Below are 9,130 nucleotides of genomic sequence, written 5' to 3'. Positions count from 1 at the left end.
TGACACTGTATGACGCGACGGATGTTTACGTCTGCAACTAAGCTAGCCGACAGAGCTGCATGTGGGCTGCCTGTCTGTAAATGAGAGGTTTCAATTTACTAAAGGTGAGTTTATTATAATGAATTAAGCATCATTAGCATGTAAATTATTCGCAATATTTTTAAGAAACCGTAACGTGCACACTGTCACGTCGGCCCTATACACATGATATACGTATGGACCCATGCAGTAAACAGAGATGACACTTGACAGAGATCGTTCTATCGGTTTACATTGTAACAGTAAGATTTATTCAAACTTGTGGGCTGTAAACACTAAAAAATTCTCAAGATTCGTTGAAATTTAAAAAAAAATACACGCTAACACCTTTCACAAATCTTACGTGTCTATGAACAAACATGAAAGTACTGATTTTTGCAGAATGAATGACGGGGGCTCGTCACGACTTATTTGTCTTTTTTAAACTTGAGCATCCGTATATTATAAAATGACCCTTGCATACAGGGGATGGTCAAATTTAAAGAAGACAAATAAGTTGTGACGAACCCAGGGCTCTGAATGAATCAACACTGAATGAAATATTTTATAATGTGTACAGTGTTTGTTTGTATGTTGTTTAACGTCCCTCTCGAGAATTTTTCACTCAAATGGAGACGCCACCACTTGATAGTGGAGAGCTGCAGATTTTTTAACTATAGTTGGCACTTCCAGCCGTATAGCAGTGAGGGATCTTTATCGTAGTGCCAGCAACTATGAAAAACACGTGCGGGACCTCAATTTAAACAGTCTCATCAAGATCGAGGACTGGTTTCCATGTCCCATATTGGAATATTAACCCGCGACGTAAAGATCTTACTTTCGGACTTCAGAGCAGACGCTCTAACCAATAACTACTGTGCTATGCGGGTGACTACATTTCATAATCACGATAATGTGTATGTGCATGATCATATTGTGTATGGCTGTGTAAGTCGTTGAAGTTTTATTGCTTGGCATAAGACAAGTCATCATGTTTACACTGCTATTGCCTAATAAGCTTAATGTGGCAAAATGAATGAAATAAATATTTTTAAAAAAAACATTATTCCTACGGGTTTGTTTCTTTATTGATAAGGGCATACAGGTATAGGATATATATGTTTGGAAGGGGGTTTATTTTTCTTTTGTCTGAAAACTGTCAACTTCATAGTATTCCTCAAGTTTCTTCTGCTGAAAACAGAGTAAGGATAAAACCCCCCTCCTCATTTAACAATTTGAGTTTGTGAAACTGTTTGTCATAAATGAATTATACCTCTGCCCTCTTTCACTGTCTTTACTAAAAAAAACATAAAACCGGTACATGACAAGTTCAGGTCATATTTAACTGTTTTCTGCATACATATTACTTTGTTCTTCTTGTTTAGAATTATGCCACTGGCCTGCTGCAGTTGAACCATGTAGAGCTGCAAGAAGACCAAGTGTAGTGTCCATGCATATCCCAACTTAATTACCATGGAGATTTGATTTAAATTAGAAAGTACTTGTGAGTAACAATCATTAAAAAAAAAATTAAAAGAACAAACAAAAACTATTGTTCCTATTTTCTTCAAAGGAGAGGATATAGGCCTTTTTCATTTAAAAAATATTTGGAGAAAGATTTTGAGAACATGGGTCTGTGAAACTGCCTATTTAGCCACATACATACATTATTAGGAATAACATGCTGTTTTCTACACACAAGCAATAACAAATAAATTACTTCGTTTTTCTTCAGAATGAAAATGAGGCTGCTTATAAACCATGTGAAGATCGATGCCTAGAGGTGCAAGAACCAAGTCTACTACATATACATGTATATGTTATGTCCATATTTCAACTGGCCTTGAAGAGTCCATTTAAATAAGGGAATAGTACATGTAAGTGTTAATACAACAGAAAAAACTGGAGTGTTTCAAGGAACACATGTGACACTTATTTGAGCTTCACTAAAGATGTAAATAAATCTTGAGAGTGGTTAACTATTTATCATACACTAACAATATAGTGCATGCATTTGCCTGCAAAGAAAAACAATATCTACAGAAAGTATAAGACTGTCATAGAAAATCATGTCCCAACCCTTAAATGAATAAATTAAAATTATTAGAAATAATTATTTATCATTTTATATTTACATTTGAAAGCTTTGTCCAAGATAAAACTGCAAATGATAAATTAAAAAAAAACCTGATTTCTTCATGAAGCTATTGTCTTGCATAATGATTTTTTGCAATTTATCATGCAAGTCTGTTGCTTTATCACATCATAAAAAAAGTAGTTACTTATTTGTTAAATTAGTATGTGTTACCCATTAGCCTCCAAATGAGATTTCAGTTTATCTTTACTGCAAATGTCAGTCTACATATTTCATTTAGGGTATTCCAATATATTTTCATAGTCTTCAAATATATACATGTATGTTTGTGTGGTATCTAATTTCTAATATCAGACAGTTTCAAAGTACAGTATCTTGAGTTCAAGAACAGATATAAATGCTAATTTCAGAACCCTGACAAAATTAAAAAAAAAAAGAAACATCAACTGAATTGCCTTTTTTGGAAGCAGGTCAAATGTCCCTCTTTACATCTGTCTGTCTGTTACGCTTTGGGGTACCCATCTCTTATTCGCAACTCCTCTCATACCACTGTATGAAATTTGATGAAACTTTTACAGAATCTTTATTACCCAGTACATATTGCCATTGTGCAGCTCCTATTTTACTTTTTGATCCAACACATATTTTGGGTTCCCCGGCCACAGGAAAACATGAACTTTTTCACCATTTATAACCATATGGGAAGCGGGGCGGCTCATTTAGTGAGCTCATCGCTCATAGTACCTCTAGTTATTATTATTATTAATCTATCCTGACAGCTGGTCATATTAATTGCTTTGCTTATAATTTTTAAAGCCATATATGGCGTATGTGAAATGAAAATTATCATACTAAAATAATAGGAACTTATTATTTGTATCATTACTTTATATAAAGATAGAACTTTTCCGTAAATTACAAAATCTAAGTCAATTTTGTTATAAAGATATCACAATTTAAATTTGATTATCGGAATTTTCTCCGTATCGGAAGAAAATACAAAAGATTTAAATAACACATTACAGAGAAGATAGAATTGTATTTTTAGATGAGACGAGGTGTTCTCCGTGTTCAGAATTATATGAAAAGCTTTAATTTGAATGTATTAACCATATTTCTTTACTTAATTCTGTATTTTTCAAAAATATATTATTTTGATCAGTTACGCCATATATGGCTTTAAAGAATACACAATCATAATAATAATAATAATAATATCCTTTATTTATACAGGATAGCACAATTAGTTAAGAACTAGTTCACATTGTGGTCCTGAAAACATTTGTACAGACAGAAGATTATGTACAGAAACATATAAAATAATATATAGCGAATAGAATATAAAAATCAATATTTACAGATGGCCTGTCTAAGCTGCGTCTAAAAAAACAAAACATCAGAAGTATGATCTATGTGATTAACATTTTAGTTTGAAGACTGGAATAAGGATATGGAAATAACGAACAGTATTCAATCTCAACGTCCATTAAACAAATATACAAAACAAGAGCAGAGCAAACACGTTTCCGTGTGGATCAGAGGTGGGATCAGGTGCCATGGAGGAGTGAGCATCCCCTGCTGACCGGTCACACCCGCCGTGTGCTCATTGTCATAATCAGGAAATAACGGAATTTCTTATATATGCAGATTTAAAACTTTGCAATGTTGGACAATTCTTTGAAAATTCTGGCAATTTATTCCATAGCTGAGAACCGTAAACTGTAAAAGATCTTCTATAATATTCTGTTTTTGCCCTCGGAATATACAATGAATTGCTTTGACTCAATCTTGTAGATCTGTTGTTTATTTCATGTACACATTTAAAAACATCTAAATAATCTGGGGTTAATCCATTTAAGACTTTAAAAACAAGGATGACAGTTCTGTACGTAAAATAATCATCAATTGGCATCCATCTCAGTTGTTAAAACATTTCCGATGTAGGTGTATAAAATGTAGTATTTAAAATCACTCTGGCCGCTCGCTTTTGGAGTTTACATAGTTTGCTAAGACCTTCTTTGTTTTTCATATTGCCCCAGACAGTACAACAATAATTGAAATGAGGAAAAACAATTGTATTAAAAATTTTCAACAATAACTCAGAGGACATGAATGATCTTAATCTAGACAAAACACCTATTTTGGAAGCAAGTTTTTTCGTTAAATTTTCAACGTGTTCAGACCATGTGAGACACCTATCGATTTAAACACCAAGTAGTTTCGCACAAGATACATTTTCAATCACAATACTACCTACTTTAATACATAAATTCCTACAGTTTCTTAATCTTTGTTCCGTACCAATTAACATGCACTGTGTTTTTTAAGATTGATTGTTAACTTGTTTTTCTCCATCCATTCTAGCGTATTGTTAAGATCGCTAAGTAATTTATTTTCAATAACATTGATACTCTTATCTGAGACATCCTGAGTTGTATCATCAGCATACATGTGAGCTGCTGAGTGTTTCAAGCAGTCTGGGTAGTCATTGACATAAAGGATGAAAAACAATGGCCCAAGTATTGATCCTTGAGGAACACCTATAGTTATGTCTAATTTTTCTATAAAAATCCTCTCACAGGTGATTAATCTATTAATACACTCTCCTGTAAGTTAACTTCAGTTAGTACATTCAATTTAGTATAATTTTACTTGTATATGTTGTTCCTCACAGAAAAGTGCCAAGTGATGAAATTTCAGGATGTCAGCACCACGTGACTTTCCCTGTGTACTATGCAACAAAAGAACCAAATCCAGGGACAGACGTTTTCTCATTAGTGACAGAAACAAAAATTTAAGAAAATAAATAAAGAAAAACTTCTTAATTGAAAAAATAAAACAAAACAAGAGGCCCACGGGCCTTATAGGTCACCTGAGTATTGTGTAACAACTTTCAAACAATTAAATTTGGTTTGTGTTTTAAACCAAAGGCCATGAAATTCAATTCACAATCTACAATTTTGAAAGAGGCACCATTGCTTATCATAATTATTAACTTAGCTTACTCTATTTACTTAATACCCAGAGGTAGATCAGAGTAACAAAAAGAAAATGCACTTTCATTTTATACCCAGTTGTGTACCTCACCCTAAATGAACCACTGATCCATGGGCCACATACCAGTATTTCAAAATTTTGAAAATGTTGTCATAAAATGGTTGATTAATACCAAAGAGCAGATTTCAAAGCATTAATTTATTTTCAGACTATGTAACCCCCCCCCCCTTCTGGTTCTGGGGGCATAAAAAAAAAACACTTTGCTAGATACACCATTCTTCATCATAAATGTATGTATACTTGGATAATTGGCACAAAACCCAGAAGCAAAGGAAAACCCAGACGCAAAGGAAAATATTTTCAAAGAATTAATGTATTTTTACTATATAATCAATAGAGCCCCGCCCTAACACCAGAACACCAAACCCTGGGGCAATAAAATTCACAATTATGGAAGAGGCACAGTTGCTTATCATAACTATGTGTTCAGTTAGTTTATTTGATACCCAGAAGCAGAGAAGAAAATTTTCACAGAATAAATGCATTTTTACTATATAATCAATAGAGCCCCGCCCTAACACCAGAAACCCTGACCCTGGGGCCATAAAATTCACAAATCTGGAAGAGGCACTCTTGCTCATCATAACTATGTGCTTAGTTGGTTTATTTAATACCCAGGAGCAGAGAAGAAGATTTTCAAAGAAATAATGCATTTTCACTATATAATCTATAGAGCCCCGCCCTAACACCAGAACCCCTAACCCTGGGGCCATAAAATTCACAAATCTGGAAGAGGCACTCTTACTCATCATAACTATTTGCTTAGTTAGTTTATTTAATACCCAGGAGCAGAGAAGAAGATTTTCAAAGAATTAATGCATTTTTACTATATAATCAACAGAGCCCCGCACTAACACCAAAACCACTGACCCTGGGGCCATAAAATTCACAATTTTTGAAGAGGCACTCTTGCTCATCATAATTATGTACTTAGTTAGTTTATTTAATACCCAGGAGCAGAGAAGAAGATTTTCAAAGAAATAATGCATTTTTAATATATAATCTATAGAGCCCCGCCCAACACCAGAAACCCTGACCCTGGGGCCATAAAATTCACAAATCTGGAAGAGATACTCTTGCTCATCATAACTATTTGCTTAGTTAGTTTATTTAATATCCAGGAGCAGAGAAGAAGATTTTCAAAGAAATAATGCATTTTCACTATATAATCTATAGAGCCCCGCCCTAACACCAGAACCCCTAACCCTGGGGCCATAAAATTCACAAATCTGGAAGAGGCACTCTTACTCATCATAACTATTTGCTTAGTTAGTTTATTTAATACCCAGGAGTAGAGAAGAAGATTTTCAAAGAAATAATGCATTTTCATTATATACTTATTTTAGCCCCGCCCAGCACTAGAACCCCTGACCCTGGGGCCTTGAAATTCACAAATTTGGAACAAAAATTGGTGCTTATTACAATCATCTCAACAGTTTGACTGTTTGATGCCCAGGAGTAAAGAAGATTTTTAAAGATTGCAATTATTTTAGTGGTTTTGGCCCCACCCCTCAGGCCCCAGGGGGGCGGGGACTATGAAATTCACAATTTTTGTTCCCCTCCATCCATAGATGCTGTAAACCAAATTTGGTTGAAATTGGTTCAGTGGTTTCAGAGAAGAAGCTGAAAATGTTCAAATGTTAACACACGACACACGACGCACGACGACGGACGAAAACGGATAGCAATAGGTCACCTGAGTTACTCAGGTGACCTAATGATGTTTTGTGTGGAAGATGCAGGCGAGTATACTACAGGAATAAAGAACAAAAGAGCAAGTACCCAGAGATTCCAGCTCCTGCTCCTAGTGTTTCATCACCAAAGAACATATCTTTGCCTCTACAGTCTATTGGAGGAAGTCATTCCTGTTGCCTTGTGTGATTGTAGTTTCGGAGACAGTTCGATTTAACTTTTTTGTCCATTATAATTCTCTAATACCACCAGGATCAAGATGTTGTCCAGTCCACATTGACAGTGATTCTTTTACGCAGCTAAGTTAAGGCCGCCCATAGGAACTTAGCCTTAAATATTCCGAAAAAATCAATATAATGTTAATATTTTTTTATTAGCATTAGTTTTAATTTAATGTGAACTATTCTAATGATATGTATGTATGGGGTCTCAACCGAGTTCAGCCAACGCGACTTCATGTACATCAGCTGTTTGTCACGTGACATGTTTAAAATTAGAAAAAATATGTACGGATACAAAGATCGTAAAAGTTCAACGATATACGGATAATTTTTCACTATGAAATTGATCGTGTTTTATTTATGACAAATTTCTTAACCCTAAAAGTGCTGGGAGCAACTTTTCACTGTCCGGGAATTATATAAAATTTAGCCAGCTTTTGATAAAGTATGTGCATTTTCACTTTACGCATTGAAGAAATATAAAACTACGGAAAAAAAAGACAGCGCACAACTTGCTCTCAGCACTTTTCAAAATAGTAGGGACAGTATCTACATGTGTATAAAATATTATAATTTATAATCAAGCGGATATCGTTGAACTTTTGAGATTTTGGAGGGGTTGTACATATGATTGTAGTACATTTCTATACAAAAGTGCATCACCGCGGCTTTATAAGAGACCTAGTAGTTATCAATTAAATAAGACTGTGAACTATTGATTAATGCAGCCAAAAATATGAATCAATTGTAGTCAAATCACGCTTATATAGATTTAATTTTCATATTTTCAGTTCCACTAATAGATTTATCTGCGTCTCAAGTACAGAGAAACTGCGTGTCAAACTAGCCTATGACGTCATATCTGTTAGTACAGCGTGATCAGGTTGGCTTTGAATTTACATTAGATTAGTGTTATACTGACAAGATAAGCAACACATTGATTAATATTTACAATATTCATGAGAAATCAAATTGTGTAAGAGTATATGAAAAAGAAAATTATTATTTATTCGCTGAGATTCATTTGTACAATTTCGCCGTGACGTCATAATCGAATTCCCGAGGCTCTGCACTATTCTACCTTTGGGTAGCCCTTGACCTAGTTGCGTACAGAGGAGGCTTCAAATCACATGAATAACTTCAGTAAGCAAACAGATGTCAACAGAAGTGATATTATGCATCTACTACAGAAAATCAGGGAAAACTTAGTGCAAACTGGCAATGAGAGAATAAACTTTGACAGATCAATGAGTGATTCTGATGTAAGGAATTTGACAGGACTAGATAAAGTGTCATTTCAAAATCTGCTCTCTTATTTAACTGTAGTTCGTGACACACCAGTTAGAAGCAAAAGAACATGCTTAGGAATTTTTCTCACAAAAATGAAAACTGGAATGTCTAACAAGCTTTTATCAACCATATTCAATATTTCAAAGGATTCTATAAGACGAGCCATATCATCAGTCAGAAAAAACTTGAGACAGACATTTGTTCCTTCTAACATTGGTTTCCATCATGTCGCACGAGAACAAGTTATCCAAGACCATACCCGTCCGTTAGCCCAAACTCTATTTGGAGAGCACCGTTTGCCAGCAATTCTTGTCATAGATGGTACCTACCTTTACATACAGAAAAGCAACCAGTTCTCCTTTCAGAGGAGGTCATATAGTCTACACAAACACAGACCTCTAATAAAACCCATGGTTTTTGTTACAACTACAGGGTATTTTGTGAGTGTTATGGGTCCCTACTTGGCTGACAATAGTAACAATGATGCAAAAATCATGCAGCATATCTTTGCTACTGACTCAGAAGAAATACGACAATGGATGCAGGACGGAGATGTCTTCACAGTGGATCGTGGTTTCCGCGATTCCATTACTACATTGGATGACATTGGAATCAGAACAGAAATGCCTTCATTTTTAGAAAAAGGCCAAAAGCAATTATCTACAGAAAACAGCAACACATCTCGTCTCGTAACAAATATACGCTGGGTCGTAGAATCAGCAAATAGCAGGATAAAATCATGGAAATACTTTGAAAA

At 34.7% G+C, this 9,130-nt stretch overlaps 1 long non-coding RNA gene across 1 annotated transcript; it reads left to right on the top strand.

Annotated features, from left to right (window-relative positions):
• Positions 1-4,951, top strand: LOC134262852 (uncharacterized). The gene is made up of 4 exons (XR_009991126.1): positions 1-104; positions 1,404-1,522; positions 1,754-1,895; positions 4,814-4,951. It is a non-coding gene; the product is annotated as an uncharacterized LOC134262852 (long non-coding RNA).
• Positions 4,952-9,130: the final 4,179 nt, after the last annotated feature.

Source organism: Saccostrea cucullata, unplaced genomic scaffold (genome assembly GCF_032062105.1).
Source record: "Saccostrea cucullata isolate Sc308-1 unplaced genomic scaffold, CSIRO_AGI_Scuc_v1 ctg2990, whole genome shotgun sequence".
Taxonomy (NCBI): domain Eukaryota; kingdom Metazoa; phylum Mollusca; class Bivalvia; order Ostreida; family Ostreidae; genus Saccostrea; species Saccostrea cuccullata.
This window is presented reverse-complemented; position numbering and strand designations above follow the sequence as displayed.